Source organism: Hyaena hyaena, unplaced genomic scaffold (genome assembly GCF_003009895.1).
Source record: "Hyaena hyaena isolate Hyena2069 unplaced genomic scaffold, ASM300989v1 scaffold_229, whole genome shotgun sequence".
Lineage (NCBI taxonomy): Eukaryota > Metazoa > Chordata > Mammalia > Carnivora > Hyaenidae > Hyaena > Hyaena hyaena.
In genome coordinates, this window is record NW_024080861.1 from 1032360 (window position 1) to 1049640 (window position 17281).

Below are 17281 nucleotides of genomic sequence, written 5' to 3' on the forward strand. Positions count from 1 at the left end.
AGAAAGGGGCACCAGGTAGAGTGGGGCCATGGTCGAAGGAGGGCTCAGGACTGCTGGAGGAGGGAACGAAAGGGGTTCAGGGACTGGTGAGCTGAAATCTCAAAAGATATCAAGGATGTGGGAAGTAACCTGGGTGGGAAAGATAATCTGGACAGAAGTGCACCATGTCCCGAGGCATGCGCTAGCATGGTGGGTTACAGGAAGAAAGGCAAGTCTGAATGGACAGAATGTAAGGTTTAAAAAGTGGAAAGGGGGCAGGAGAAGGAAATGGCATTCCTGAGCAGGAAGGTGGTGAGGTGGGCAGAGGCCACAGACGGCTCTGTTTTGTATATAAAGATGTTGGACTTTCCTCCTATAGATGATGGGAGTTATTGGAGAGTTTTTTAAAAAGCAATGACTGGGGCGCCTGGATGGCTTAGTCGGTTAAGCGTCCGACTTTCGCTTGGGTCATGATCTCGCGGTTCGTGGGTTCGAGTCCCGCGTTGGGCTCTGTGCTGACTGCCAGCTCAGAGCCTGGAGCCTGTTTCAGTCTGTGACTCCCTCTCTCTCTGACCCTCCCCTGCTCACGCTGTCTCTCTCTCTCTCTCTCCTAGAAATAAATAAAACATTTAAAAAATAAATTAAAAAAATAAAAAGCAATGACAAGGTTAGATATCATGCTGGAGGCCATGTGGAAGAGTGACTGAAGTGTTCCAGATGAGTGGCAAGAAAACTGATAGTCAGGATTTGGGACATAGCTACTGGGACAGAGAGAGGGAAATGAAAAAGAGAGGCTACCTTAGTACAACTGATGGGGTTCAGCCATTGTCTGAATGTGTAAGTGAGGAAAGAAAAGTCCAGAAGATGCCCAGCGTCCTGGCATGGGTGTCAATCCCTGGGACAGGAGGTAAATGTGGAAGAGCAGGTTTGGGGGGTGGGGGTTAGGGCAACAAAGTTTGAAAGTGGTTAGGAGGAATGAAATAAGCAGTCAACTAAAAATAGTTACCAAATGGCATGAGGGTCGAGGGGAAGCTAGTACCATGAATCAGTAGCAAAATCTGTAGTAAAGCTGAGTTTCCCAGCAAAACTCAAGGCAGGAACAAGGAAAACAGGCTCATTGGTACTCTGGAAGGAAGTGGGGGTGGGGGTGGGGTGGAATGTGAGGAAGAGGAAGACAGGAGGCCAAGCAGAAAGAGAGTGCTCAGGTACTTCAGGCAGGGCTAGGTTGAAGGTGCTTGAGCTTGAGCTCTGTGCTGCGCTGTCAGATGCGAAGTCAAAGTCAAAGAGGAACCCAGCGTGTGAGCTGGGAGGGGCCGGAATGGACCGGGGAAGGGAGCAGAAGGTGCTCTGGGGTCAAAGAGCAGTTCAAGGGGGGAGATGAAGGCATAAGCGACTGTGGTCACAGGGACCATTTCAGCATTTATGATAATAAAGATGGAGCCCCTTGGGTTGACTCTAACACCCAAGGCGTGGCCATGCTCAGCTGCAGCTTATGCCCACGGACACTGACGTGACGCAGTTCGCACGAGGACTGATGTTAAGTGTGGATGTTGACTGTGACTGGTGGCAGGCAAAGAGAGAGGGCACAATCAGGAAGGTGGAGAAGGGTCACAAAAGCCTTCCGGTAGCTCACAAGGCCCAGCCCGCTGCGGCCTCCCTCCCGCTCCTCCCTCCTGCTCCTCCCCATGCTGCTGGGGCTGCGCTCCGCCACTCCAGCCCAGCTGGCCTTCTTTCAGTTCCTTGAATGCTCTTGGACTCTGTTTCACCTCAGAGCCCTCACAAATACAATTTCCTCTTCTTAGAATTTCTAACCCACTCCAGCTTCAACTCTCCCTTCCTCCATTCCAACCAGATTTCACTGTGAATGTCACTTCCCCAGAGAGACTTTCCCCAAATCCTCAGGCTGCAGTAGAACCTTCGGTTAGACTTCCCCATAGTACCTCGTATTTCTTAGCATTTACCACAATCGTAACCAACTCTTTCTGAAATGATTTGCTTCCAGCCAATCTCTCCCAACGGATAAGCTTTCTGAGGGCAAACCCTATCTGTTTTGTCTACTGAGACAACTCTCTGTCCCTCCCCGTTTCTGTATTTTTACTTAGTCTTGGTCCAAAGGACCGGATGTGGTACATTTCTTTTTTTTTAATTTTTTATATGTTTTTATTTATTTTTGAGAGAAAGAGAGACAGAGCATGAGTGGGGGAGGGGCAGAGAGAGAGGGAGACACAGAATGCAAAACAGGCTCCAGGTTCTGAGCTGTCAGCACAGAGCCCGAAGTGGGGCTCGAACTCACGAACCGCGAGATCATGCCCTGAGCTGAAGTTGGATGCTTAACCAACTGAGCCACCCAGGTGTCCTTGTCCGGAGTATTTCTATACAAAATATTGAAACAATATTACATTGCATAAGATTAAAATATTAGACTAAATGTCTAAATGAATGTGAAGGTAAACTGTTCACTAGTTCGAGAAATGATCTCCTGAATTAAGATAATATAGTGTAGAAAAATATAAGAAGCTTTCACCCAAATGACTAGCTCTCACTGTCTCACGGAGTACCCCACTGCAAAAATCAATCTTCTTTAAACAGTATGCTTATCCCAGAATCTCCCTGCTGAAAGTTTTCCGCGTGTCCCCTTCTCTTTCCTGAGCAAAGCTAAAGAAAGTCCTTTGGTGACCTCTGCTCTGTTTTCAAGCCGTCTTTTTCCTCAAGGCAGGCGAATTTTTTCACTCCCTCGCTAACTTGCTGTGCTCATTTCCCACCTCAGTGACTCGGCCCACATAACTTCCCTATCCTGGAAGGCCCTTGTCTTTCTCCAGAACCCATCTGACATTGTCCCTGTCATTTAAAACCCGTCTCCACTCTTGGCTCCTCCACGGACCTTCAAGCTCTGGCCATTTCTCACCTTGTTAAAATATAAATTCCTACAGCGTTTAACAAATGGAACCTTAAAATAGTACTTAATTGTCTATTGTCCTGGATTGCTCAGTACAGATTCTTAGGACCCACATATATCTCAATATCTCCTAATAAATAATAAATTCCTCATCTAACCAAAGGGAACCAAAGCTTAAAATAACCTAAATTACCTTTGAATTCCCCCAGACTATGATGCTGGTCAGGTTATCTATTTATTGAATGTCTAAATATTCATAGAAATTATTTTGCCTCAAAAATTTATTTTCAAACTTAAAATGGTTTTAGAAAATGTCGTTTCGTCCCCTATTTTTGTTACCCCCCCCCCCCCCCCCCGCCCCGGTCTCATGTAAGCAAATAGTAATGGACATTTGGGGTTGGTTTATGAACAATCTCTTTCTAGAACATGAAATCAACACTTTAGTGGCATCTTTCTCCAGTCACTTACTAAGGGTCATATGGTATTTATGAGTGAGGCTGGGGTGGGGATAGGAATTCCTGGTATTCCGTGTATTTTTCTGATTCCACAGACTCCCATAAGATATTAAGAAATTGTTACGAAGTATGTTTACAGCAATTCAGGACTTTTTCTGTGACTCTTGCTTCATTCATTAAACAACTCTTTTCAATGATTTTCTTGGCTGTATATTTCATAGAGATTAGGCAAACTCTACCCTTTAGTCACTGAAGACGTATTTCTTAAAAAAAAATCAAATACATTCCATTCAAAAACTTCAAGTATTAAATCAATAAAAAAGAAAACTGAAAATAAGTTTACATTACAAATGCCAAGTAGTTATGTGTCTGTGTGAAGTCATGACATTAATGACTATCATTATATTAATAAAAATATTATTATTGTTACCCATTATGTTGTATAATAAAAAATTACATATGTTAAGATGTGACATATCTGTTACTCTACTAAACAAGGAAAAGGCACATAATCACTAATCAATTGGAAGGATTCCTTAAAGAATTTAGAGAATTTGAGATTGTTTTGCTTAACTGTGAAAGTTATACTAGGTAATACTCAAAGCTTATGAATACAGTTTTTTTATAACCATAATAAAGATATACAGTGCATATATCTTTTTTTTAAATCCTTTGAGAAAAGATAAGAACATTTCCAGGGTCAGTGTTCCTCTCACAAATTAAAAAGAAAAAGAAAAATGTGGTAGAGGCAATTCTGGAATATCCAGGAAATCTGATCTCACTAATGAGGAAACTACCAAATACGAGCACACTCAGTGAGATAATTTTCCAGTGCAAATTCTCTGAGGTATATTGAGTTGGGAATACCCTTATTAAAAATTCCTTTTCCACACTGAATCTAAAATGATCTGCTCAATTATTAGAATATAGCTGATGGGAAAAACAATAGTCATGATGTGGGGAATCACCCAAAGTTTTCTATAGACTCATAGGATCCAAGTAATCAGGGGCACTAATTTCAGGAGACCTGGTTCAAGTGACATTTCCTTCTGATCCATAATGGGCATCTTTCTGTTTCATATTGCCTATGCGCAGTCAACAGATGAGGCCAAGGTCATCACCCACACAGAAAACAGACAAAAATATCTATGCCACCCCCACCTGCATCTGAAAATGAATCTACATCAAGACATAGAGTATAGTCTGAACTCGCACTGTCTGGTGTATGAATTAGGGCAGAACTCTGGTTTGAGTGGTTAGTAAATGTGAAATACAAAGACAAAAAGAACTATTTCCATTTCCATATGAATCAGATTGCTATCTGTCATAACTGAGTGGCATAAAAGAACTGCAAATCCTCAGGGCCCCATTTGCTCCCAGAGAGAATATCCCCTACCCTGCAGTCCCCTCGGCCAGCCAGACTAATTTATCTAGAGAGTCTAGAGAGCCTTAGGTGAAAATTTCCAGGGTGGTGATTAAGAACAAGAACGCTGGAGCCAAACTGTGCCACCATTTAAAGAAAGGGTAGCCTTGGGCATGATACCCTCTCAATGCCTCAGTTTCCTTATCTGTGTAATGGGTATAATAACAGTGCCTGCTTTATAAAGAGATTATGAGAATGAACTTGATTACTGCTTATAAAACACTAGAACATTACCAAGCACATGGTAAGTGCTGTGGGTACCAGCTCCAACATTTCTCGTCTCTGTAGCCTCCCATATAACATTGAACTTGATCCTCAGGTTTCGAATCTGAAAAGTGGATCGAAAAACATCTACCTTTAAAGATTACTTAGAGGTATAGGGATACTATCTATAGTGGACCCATCACAGTGACAGCCACATAGCAAGCATTTAAAACACTGAAACTGAATGGTAGGCCAAACATGCTCTGGGCATTTGGAGCATGTGATCTTTCTAATTAAGAGTCTACCATGGAAACTGAGGAAACTGGCAAAACTTTTCAATGTGTTTGATCAAGAACAAAGACCATTTCGGTGTATGCTGTAGATCGAGTGTTTGGGTCCCCACCAAATGCACATGGTAAACTTAATCCCCCATGTGGTGGTATTTGGAGGTGGACCCTTTGGGATGGGATTGGGTTATGAAGGTGGAGCTCCCATGAATGGGATTAGTGCCCTTATGAAAGAGATCCCCGGGGGCTCTCTCACCTTCTTCCCTCACCTGAGAACACAGTAAAAAGATGGCCATCCATGAACGGGGACGCGAGCTCTCACCAGACACAGGCCAGCAACTTTATCTTGGACTTTCCAGCTTCAAGAACCTTCAAGAACCATAAGAAATAAATTTCTGTTGTTTATAAGCAACCCAGTCCTTGGTACCTTTGTTAAAGCAGCCTGAATGGGCTAAGACAGTGTGTTTGATCAAAAGTGAAGACCTAATAATAATGTAAAGCTGTCCAAGAATGAGTAAGGAACTACTTGCCTTCTGTTCACCCTCCTAATTTCCTCCACCTGGGCCTTTGACCGCCACCTGCACGCCACAACCTCAGCCAGTGTTCAGGTGACTCAACATCAAGTCAGCCCCACTCAAGGACCTGTTCACACCACGGGTTCTACATTCAGAAACTGGGTGCCTGCCTTATGCCTCAGATGTTCACTCACCAAATACTTTTCTGAGTGTCTTCTGTGTGCTAAGCAGAGGACCTCCTGAAGACAATACAGCAGTGAGAAAGACAGACAAACAGTTCTTAGGAACAAGATTTCCCCTCACATCCTGCTGAGTCTGTCCTTTCCCTGAGTATCTGCCTTGCAAAAACACCAAAATACTCCACTTCCTCCTAAGTCCCAGACTTGCTCTGACGTCTCGCCCTGCCAAGATCTCATGCCAGTGCTGTAACTATGTGGGTCTCCACATCCCTCTGTTCCCAGGCTCTCCCTGTGGGACCTCATTGATGGTGACCTTCCAAATGCCTGCCCCCACTCTCAGTGGTGGTCCACAGGCTCCATGCCCTCCACGTCTGATTGGAACCTCCTCTGTCACAGAGCGTCCCTTTGGGTGCGTTAGTGACAATCCCTCATTCTTTACCACGACAGGCTTCACCAGCTTGCGTGGAAACAAGCCCAAACTAATCGCATCAGTGGAAACTATAAAAGGAACTCTGACTTTGTTCATTCACCTTTTTTGATCATGGGATAGTCCTTATGTTTTGTGACTCATGCTGTAATGCCTTGAGCATTCTCTTCCTTGGGCAGTTTCCCCTGATTCATTGCCCACATGCTTTTTCCCCTGGCGAGTAAGCAGCTCACTGGATCACCTTCCATATTTGCTGAAATATTTATCAGAGGTTGGATAAGTTACCTGGGAAAGACCCAGTGGAGATGTGACACAAATAAGTTTTCTATCAAATCAAGGCATTAAAAAATGAAGACAAATAATTGAATAGAGCGCTCCTCTGATATCGTTGCTAGGGCACATTCAGATCACACGAAAATGTACATCTTGTTCCCTGAAAGCAAATGCAGCTGAAAAAACAGTTAATTTCCCCAGGATTTTCTCAGGTTGATTTTCAAGAAGGACCAGGAACTGTAACCCTCAGTGGAGGTATAATTTTAGTTAAGAAAAAGAATACTGACCTAACAATTCCTTGCATGACAATGCTACCCTACTGTTCCAGATGAAGGAGCAGCTCTGATGTGCAAACAGCATTTCAACTTTCTTACAGTTGCTATTATTTAATTTGCTTAACAAATGCTAACTTAAGCATTGTGGTTAGTATCACAGACTCTAGAAAGAAGCCAATCTCTAGGAGAGGTTTTGTGAGTTTCTAGATCTGTGACTTTAACCCTCAGTTATTTTATCTGTAAAATGGGATAATGATACCTATTTGTGAAGAAATTAAAAGTGAGAAGGCAACTAAAACATTTGGTTCAATACTGAGCATACAGCGAGTGTGCTACAAGGGTATATAAAATACAAGGATACGGGGCACTGAATGTCAGAGGATGATAAGCCAGATTCTCCATCTGATTGACAACCAAGCAATCCTTTTTTTTTTTTTTTTTAAGTTTATTTATTTGAGAGAGAGAGAGAGAGCGCTGGGGAACGGTGGAGAGACAGAATCTCAAGCAGGCTCTGCACTGTCAGCATGGAGCCTGATGCAGACCTCGAACTCACAAACTGTGAGATCATGATTTGAGCCAAAACCAAGAGTTGGATGCTTAACCCGACTGAGCCGCCTAGGGCTTCCCAACAACCAACCAATCTTAATCAACCCTCTTCCCACTATCCTATGGAAGGGGAGTCTCTACCTTCAAAACATAAATAAAATAGCTTTAAAATGTATAAAGTATCTAGCAATATTTTCTTCATTCTGTCCACGGTTGTCAAAAGATGTGAAGCATAAGGTCCACCCAGTCACCTCCTTCTGGGTGCTGTTGAGACGCTCCTTGGAGACGCAAAGCGACCACACCTGCTTAACTCTCAAGTCCAACAAGGATGCCACAGATGCCTCTCGTGGGATGTCTGGGTCTCCTTGCTACACCTGTCACAAAGGTGAGTAGGGCATAGGGAAGAGTGGCAAAGAGAGGAAAATAGTTTCTATTTCAGTGTAGAGCCAAGTATGAGTCATAATCATGTAAATTTCCAATTATTGAAAGACTGATTTATCTTCTTGGTTTAGTCACACACATTCTAGGATAGAAAAATAAGGTGTGCATTTGTCCTACGTTAGAAGTTTTAAGCATGGTTGGGGGCCACGTACTATACATTCTCTTCATTTAATTCTTACCATAGCTCTTTGAGTACTATTTTTATCCCTCTTCATATTATCTTCACTTTATGACACGTGTATATGCAAACTTCTACCAAGGGACACAAAAATAGTTAAATGAAAAGGCATATTCTAAATAAAAATGTTCAACATCATAAATATACAGTCTTCCTTAAAAGTTATAAATTTCATGCACTCCATCCCCCCCAAAAAGGTAGTCAATTTTGTTGGAGGGGTTGGGACTAGATAAGGGAATTATTTATATGAAAAAGTAAACAAGCAAGATTAGCCAGAAAAATTCTTGAAAAAATTAGAAACAGATATCCTATCAGATATTTTCGAAAGTATATTTTAACACTCAAATGATTAAAATGATGTTTTCTTTCAATAATCTGAAATTTACATGATTGTGACTCATACTTGGCTCTACACTGAAATAGAAACTATTTTCCTGATTAAAAATCAGTAGAACAGTGTGGAAAGCCTAACAATATATCAAAATATGCAAAGTTGTTAAAAATTCTGCTTGAGGGACACCTGGGTGGCTCAGTTGGTTAAGCATCGGACTCGATTTTGGCTCAGGTCATGATCTCGCAGTTTGTGAGATCGAGCCCGATGCCTGGGCTCTTCACTGAGAGGGTGGAGGCTGCTTGGGATTCTCTCTCTCCCTCACTCTCTGTCCCTCCCCTGCTGGTGCATGTGCTCTCTCTTACTCTCTCTCTCTCAAAATAAAGAACCGTTTAAAAAAATTGGCTTGAAAAAGTAAACAAAGTTAAAGGACAAAAACATGTGTTTGTGTTTGTGTGTGTGTTTGCAATTCACACAACTAAAAGCTAAATTTCCATGTGCATAAAGAGTTCTTACACTTTGATAAGAAAAAGGCCAACACCAAAGGACAAAATGCACACGTGGCGTGAGCAGTTACAGAAAGGAAAATAAGAACACCTCTTTACAACATGAAAGGATGCTCACCCTTCCTCAGGACAAGAGCAGTGAGCAGTAAACTACAATGAGAAGTCCTTTCCAGCAAACAGTTTAGCAAAGATTTCTGGGAGGAAACAGCCCTCCCAGGAACTGCTGGCAAGAATATAAAGAGATAACCACAATGCAGGGCCACGTGGCACTATCTACCAACTTTCAAATACAAAGATTTTCTTTCACCTAGCAATTCTACTTACAAGGGTATACCTCACAGAGACGCCTCCCCAGGTACCTTCCCACCCACATTATAGCATTGCCTCTTAGAGCCAAAAACTGGAAGCAGCCTAAATAACCATTAACAGTGAAATAATAGTACAGCTATATAATGGAATACGGTGCAGCCATTAAAAAATAATAATAAAGTATGGGGCGCCTGTGTGGCTCAGTCAGTTAAGTGTCCGACTCTTGATTTCACAAGAAATCAAGACCTGGCTCAGGTCATGATCTCACAGTCATGAAATCAAGCCCCACCTAGGGCTCTGCGTTGAGCCTGGAGGCTGCTTGGGATTCTCTCTCTCTCCCTCTCTCTCTGCCCCTGCCCCACCTATGTTCTCTCTCAAAATAAACGGTTTTTAAAAATGAAAATAAAAATACAAAAATAATAAAGTAGATCACATGTGCTAATATGGCACAGCTCCAAGACATTTTAGGTGAAAAAACAGTAAGCCTGAGGAAAGAGGCTTCAAGTTAAATAGCTTGCCTAAAATAACCTTGCTGTTAAGTAAGGTCGTTAGTGGTAGAACTCAGCTCTTTCTGAGTATAAAACTCTGCTTGAATGGGTATTGGCACTGCTATTCTCCTACCGTGGAAAAGTCATGGCGCTGGTAAGATGGGAAGGGTCAATGGGAATCTCTGGATCCACTGGTTCTTTGGGCAGTTTTTGAAGGAGTGGGGGACAGGGTGTGGGTTAACTGTAAGACTTTGATCTGGTTAATTATTTCTTGAGCCACGTATTATAGCTTTCCCCCTTAATATCCATCACACATATCCAGCACTAGCAGAGAAGGTATGGCTTATTGATTCCTGTCTGGGCATCTGGAGCAGACTTGAAGCTGAAAGATCTAGTTCTGGGAAATGTAAAATTATGCTCCCTAACCCTGCTGCTCCTTGGGAAGATTTTTGTACCCAAAGGAAAGCCAGGTACTTAGGGTGACTTTTTTTTTTTTTTTTTTTTTTGGCATTCAAAAGGGGAAAGCATTCAGCAAACTAGGGCATTAACAGTTGTTGAAAGACATGTGCCAACAACACAATTCAGTCCATCAGAGGAAGTGAGGGCAGAGTTCTTATCTAATTAAAACAGCTTGGGGAAAGAAAAGTGGGCAAAGGATAATTACCTAGTTTGGCATTTGGCCTGGAAAAGAAAGGTAACTATTTCTTCTCTTGCAAAAACTGTCAGGAAACTTCACAAATTATAATGCTTGCCTTACAGCTGTAGGGAGTTTTTCATCCTGAATCCCATGGTGCTTGATACACATGAATAATTTGTTCCTTGGGATGCTTCATTTAAAAAGCAATTATTTATTTCTGCATAGAAAATCAAATTTAGGTGCTGAAGATCTTACAAAACAATCTGAAGGCCCAACCTGGCATCTTACTTAACTTCTGAATGCTAGTTCTCTTGGTTTAGTCTTGATTGCTTTCATCAGGTAGAATAAACCCCACTTGGCAAAAATATGTTGGTGTTTCCTAAAGACACTTTGGGGTTTTTTGGGTGTTGGTGTCTGGGAGTTTGTTTGTTTTTACTTTAACCTGTTTGAAAGTTTCCACGGCAGCATGGTGTTGAATGTGGTTGATTGGGCAGTCAGAAATCTAGGCTTTATTTCTGGTCTGCCATTTGCCTGCTATGTGTCCTTGGCCATATCTGAGGCTCAGTTTCTTCATCAGTAAAATGAGGAAATTTGTGTTAAATCATAAAATTCTTACCTGGAATTGCAAGTATGTAAAGGAGTATGTAAAGAGCCACTCCAGTAGAATCAGGTGGCAGAGCATGGAGACCCATCTGTCTGTACCCATCCTGCATGGCTTTGAGAATTACCTTCATATCATTTCCAAGGAAATCTGATCCCCACCTAGAGGGAGATACTGGTCAAAGGAGGTACAAACTTTCAGTTATAAGATTAATATGTTCTGGGTATCTAATGACTAACATGGTGACCTACTGGCGCTGGGAGGTGAGGAAAATGAGATTATGGTCAAAAAGTTCAAAGTTGCAATTATATAGGATGAATAAGTCTAGAGATACAAAGTACATCATGATGATTATGGGTTATAATACTATATGGCACATCGGAAACTTGCTAAAAGAGTAGATTTCAGGTGCTCTCACCACACACACACACACACACACACACACACACACACACACACAAATGGTAACTATGTGAGGAGATTGGTATGTCAATTAGCTTGACTGTAATCATTTTACTATGTATATGTATACCAAAACACCTTGTTGTACACCTTAACTGTATATAACTTTCATCTTATTGAAAATAAGCATATAGGAACTAAAATTAGTTGCTGTGCTATTTTTTTAATGAAACAAAAAATGTAAACGTTCTATGAAAAATAATAATGCTATATTGAAATTTGCTAAGAGTGGATCTTAAGTATTCTCACCGCACACATTCCAAATAGTAAATATGTGAGATGATGGGTGTGTTAATTAGGTTGGTATGATAATCATTTCACAACGTGTACATGTACCAAATCAGCACATTGTATACTGTAAATGTATACAATTTTTGTCAATTATACCTCAATAAAGCTGGAAAAATGTTTATTAAAAGAACTAAAATATTGTCATAAAGAAAAAAGAAGAAAAAAGAATCATCAGTCTTAACGGTTTCTATAGCCCATTCACATTTTAACATCCTATAGTTCTAGAATTCTGTATTTGTAAAAAAAAAAAAAAAAAAAAGTAAATGTATAAAGGAATTGAACTCTTTTGCAAAATAAAGGTAATACTCTTATCCAGTGATATGAAAAACAACCATGAAATGCTCTGTATGATTAATTCCAAGCAAACCTTGAAATAAAAAGATTTGTCCTGTCACTAAAATGAACAAATAATGATAATTAACATTACTATGTGCCAATCACTGCTCTAAGCACATCACGTGTGTTAATCCTCCTAATAACCGTATATCCTCTTATTATCTCCATTTTTCAATCACAGAACTAAAAGCAGAGAGCCAAAGTAACTTGCCCAAGGTCACCTAGCCAGTAAGTGGCAGAGCTGAGCTTTGAACCTAACAGTATGATTTAGACCCTGTACTCCAGATTTCTGTATTAAACATAGCTACTGAAATATTAATCCATCTGCAATGTTCTTAATAGAACTATAGAAGGATAAAATGTTGGAGCTGGAATGACTCTTGGGAATCCATCTATTCCAAATCTTTCATTTTATAAGTAAAACCAATTTTAAAAGGAAAAAATAATATCTTGGCCCGGCTGTAAGTTTTACCAATTCCCCTAAAGTTTCTCAAAATGATTTCTAGCAGAATTTTCAACTTGAAGATTTACGTTTCTTTTTTAAAAGTAAAACAAGCATTAACTCAGAAAATATCAGACAAATAGAAGCTTTCAAACTTAGAGTAAATGATCATTAACTTGGGAGATTGTTTACATTTTGTTGTGGTATGTTTTCCATTTGAGTCATCTGATTATCAAAACAAAAACAAAAACAAAACCCTACTGTAGTTAGGGAATAAGACATAACAGGTTGTACATTTCTGAGCGATTACTGTTAAAATGCCCAGGGCCAAGAATTTTTCAGCCACCCAAGCAGTACAGTAATTTTCCTGGAGTTCAAAGCCAGGAATATACATATGAATTAAGTTCTTTCATTAAAATAATTTTTTTAAGCTCTCATTTGTTCAAGTTTGGGTGTCTGACATCATTAAGAACCAACCAAAGAATAAGTGTTTGGGTCAACCCGAAGAGTCGAGAGCCTGAAGAATCAAGGCATTTCTTCTTAAGGTTTTATTTCAGAGCCGACATGTAACAAGTTGAATTTTGGGGAGTGCTTCTATGACATATCATTGTTTCCATAGAAAACTGCATTTCATTCTGCAGATAAAACATGATGCCTATGGATTATTTTTTCTGGAGAGCTGAAATTGTCTCAGGACAGATTCAGCAGATTGATTTCAAGTGTGAAAAACCCAGGCAACCCCAGGCACTTGTTTTTCCAACAGCCTTCAGCTCAAAATCATCAGTACTACAAAGGGCATATTTTGGGACTGACGGATTGACATGCCTTGAATTCCTTCAACTGTCACCATCCATGTTTGGATCTAAGGCTTCTTGTAGTTTTATGATTCTTCCGAGCTGATTTTGGCCCTTAACCATTATGCCCTGAGGTGCTAAGACAGGCTGTCTTGAATAAGCTGGTTCCTTCCTCTGCTGGCTTCTTTAGAGTGTTAGGATTGACCATGAAATATTGTCCTTTAAACTTCTCTTAAAGTTCATCTAGAAATGAGAGTCCTTTAAGATATTCTTTTCAGGGACAGGTGCCTATTCTAGCTTTGGGAAGGAATTTGGAATTGTCTAAGCCTTCAGTCTCCAGGCATGGTCTATATATTCATTACACACTTAAACAGCTTTATCTCTATGTGGGGACCTTTCTTCATAGGTCCCAAAAGGCCACTGGATTTCTGCTTTACCAGAAATAACCAAAGAGCAATCAATCATCTCTCTAATGATGAGCATTTGCTTCTCTTAGAACATTTTCATGTGATTTTGTTCTGTGTTTTTCTATTTCAGCTTCAATACAACATCTTAATGTATCTTGTAAAGATATTTTATTTAACTAATGGGAATCCAAATTTAAGTTAAAATGAGCTTCTTGCTGAGCTGGAAACACAACACAACAGGGGTGAATTTTGCCCTTCCTTCCTTCCTTCCTCCCTCCCTCCCTCCCTTCCTTTCTTCTGATTAAGTTCAGGACATGCGACCCCAAAATACACACTTTGGTACACTGAAATTGTTGAGCTAAAGGCACTTGAAAGACAGAAAATGCAGGAACAGGCTTTCTTGGATCTTCCCTTATCCACCTAAGGACAGAACCTCCAAAATGAACTCAACTGTTATGGATCCCATCCCAGGAGCTTTATCAACCATTGACTCATCACAGGAGAACAGACTAGATATTGCCACCACACCCAAACTTTGTCACAAACTGTCACATCGCCTATTCTATTCATCCCATTCATCTTCCTTAAAAACCATCTGCTCTCCCTTAAATTGCCTAAATCCCTCCCTCCCTTCCCCTACACAAGCTGTCAAATCTCACCACTGTTTGGGGTATACACTGTTTTCCTATGATGCCACTATATATGTAATATTAAAGATTAACAAATTTGTATACATTTTCTTCTGTTAATCTGACTGCTGTCAGTTTACTTCATAGACCCGGCTGTCAAATCTAGGAGAGAAGAGGAAAAATCTTTTCTTCCCTACACAGAGAGGAAGAAAGAGGAATATGATGACATCAATAAATGTGCCCCATTGCCAGTGAGTAAAAGAGCGGACACGTGTATGTGAGGTTGCTTTGCCCACCCACCACATTATTAAGTCCATGGTGTATCTTATAACTGTGGACTCTTGAATCCTGGAGATATAACAGCTTCTTCTCCAGCCTGCTAAAGTGCTTGGAATTTCTGCCATTTAAGCTCTGGGAAGTTCTGGTTTCAACAGGAATGTTTCTCAAGAAATATAACAGAATAACACATCGCCATCTTGTTTTGAAAATGAACATGATATACCTTAGATTAGCCAGTCCCCAAAAACAGGCCCCTGAAAAAGTGAAAACCAAAATCCTTTTTTATGGAGATGGGGGGAGGGACGTAGGGGAGGGGTAAAGAGGGAGAGGAGGCAAGATTGGAAGGAGACGAAATTATGGGCACCCCAAACACGATTGAGGGAATTCAGGCTCAAAGGAAGAGAAGAAAGGAGTAGCAAAGGCCAATCTTCACAATGGTAATACTATTCCAAAACAAAGCTAATTTATTTCAGTTAACAGCCTGCTTACTGCTAAACCCAATGCTGCTACCATTGGGTTGTAAGCAGCACTTATTTCAGATTCATCATGGGTCATATCTGGTTATCAACAGCAGCTTCCACAGAAACAGACATGAAGCCAAGAATTGAATATTTATATTCATAATGTAAAAGAAATCATTTTTCCCAGGGTTTCAGCCAGGTATTGACAGGAAATTAAACCAGAATTCATGGGGGAATGAATTTTCCGGCAAGTTTTAGAGTTCGGCATCCCATAGTTTCAGGAAAAATGGAATAAAAAAAAAGCTGTTCTTGGCATTAAACTAACTCCCTCCCTTCCACTGGAAGGTCTTTGTTTCTGTTAGAAGTGACTCATTGGATTACCTCAGTTAAGTCCCCTTACCCACGTGGGTCTTTGTTTCTCTACTCACCCCCAGATAATACCTACAAAGGTAGGTTCCTAGATAAGAAAGTAGCATTTCAGGAGAATTTGGCATTTGTATCATGATGAAATCTATGACATCATCATCACAATTTTCCTTGTCATTACAGCCCACAAAGAGCCTCCATTGTCTTCTCAGAACTAGCCTTTGAAAGTGGGAACATCATTCTTCAGTAATCTCGAAGTTCAGTCAAAGGTTATTAAAATTTGAAGCAGGAGGGGCACCTAGAGCTCTCAGTCGCTGGAACGTCTGACTTCGGCTCAGGTCATGATCTTATGGTCCTTGAGTTCCAGCCCCATGTCGGGCTCTGTGCTGACAGCTCAGAGCCTGGAGCCTGCTTTGGATTCTGTGCCTCCCTCTCTCTCTCTGCCCCTCCCCCAAGCATGTTCTGTCTGTCTCTCTCTCTCTCTCAAAAATAAACATTAAAAAAAATATTTTTTTAAATTTGCAGTAGGATTCAAAGCTACCCTGCTACACTGCCATACTTAAAAAGGCTCTTTCAAGGTACTTTTAATATAGATCCTCCTTTGCAACAGAACACAGTCCCGGAGAAAAAGGAAGAATGGTGCAATGCATACAAAATGTCTGATTTTCGTTTGACACATGATTGCCAAGCCCTAGAATTCCACACACTCTCATAAATACACATGGCTGTATCTTGATTAAGAAAGGCTTGTGAACCACAGTTTGTGCTGAGTCGGGTTCCCTTCCTAACCGTCATATCTGCCTCTCTTTCATCTGGTCTCTTTTGCTCCCTGCCCCCCTCCATCTTGGGACGCCCATATTTTTCATTACATGGCATAAGCATACAGACTGCAGACACAGGTGTGCAGGCTAACTCCAAGAGGTCACATGTGCTTATCACCTGTGTGATCTGTGACCTGTGAATTCGGGCACCACAGTGAAAATGGCATGTAATTTGAGAATTCTTCTAAGCATTCCGCATAATCAGAGCTCAGCTTTCCCCTAAGAAAACATGTTTTTTCCTCCTATGTGTCCCATGGACGTTAATAACCATACTTTCTCCTTTACAGAGTTCTATTCATCATGACAAAGTCTCTCATGTAAACTAAAGTCTCTTGCAAGACTTTGGGGCATTCAAACTTTGGGCTTCAGTGCATTCCACCAATCTCTCCAAATGTTATATCTTTTTTCTGTTCCCCTTCTACCCTTTCCTTCTAACGTAGTGCCAAGAAAAATTCCTATTGGTTTTGCCCACGTGCTAAATATCAGAAAGGAAAATGCCGGAGCCCTGACTCTGAAGACAAAAAGGACAGTAAACACTGGGGGAGACCGCAGGACCGAGTATGACTTCTCGACAGAGACGGTCAGTCCACCAGAACGGAAACACGACGACAGAGCAAAACTGAGGGCTACAGACCACTCCTGCATCTGACTGCTCACTTGTCACAAATCCCGGCAGGCAGGTGGCATAGCTTCCTTGGGACACTCGGAAGGGGCAGATATGGTCATGGTCTTATTACTCCTGCTATTGCATTACTAGCTCATCAAACCAGGCAGTGAACACGGACCCAAAGGCACAATGGCAGCTACGGGAGGGGTTGGGGGGCCAGAGCCAGACAGACATGAGAGAGAGAGCAGGTACATTCTGTTTCCCAAGGAGCCCAAAGGGAGCGTGGTCTAAGGACTGAGGATGGCCATTCACATACACCGTCTTTTATCATGTCACCTAGCCCAGGAAGTTCCCTGAGGATGAAACCAGGCCTGTCTGGCTCCCAAGACCACATTCTGTCGCTGCCCAGTGTCCACAGTTGGACTAAATAACTGCC

The 17281-nt window shown here is 41.3% G+C and overlaps 1 long non-coding RNA gene across 1 annotated transcript in view; it reads right to left on the reverse strand.

The window, feature by feature from the left end:
• LOC120239367 overlaps positions 1-17281 on the reverse strand; it is a 94065-nt gene that overhangs the window by 75291 nt on the left and 1493 nt on the right. The window lies entirely within an intron of this gene.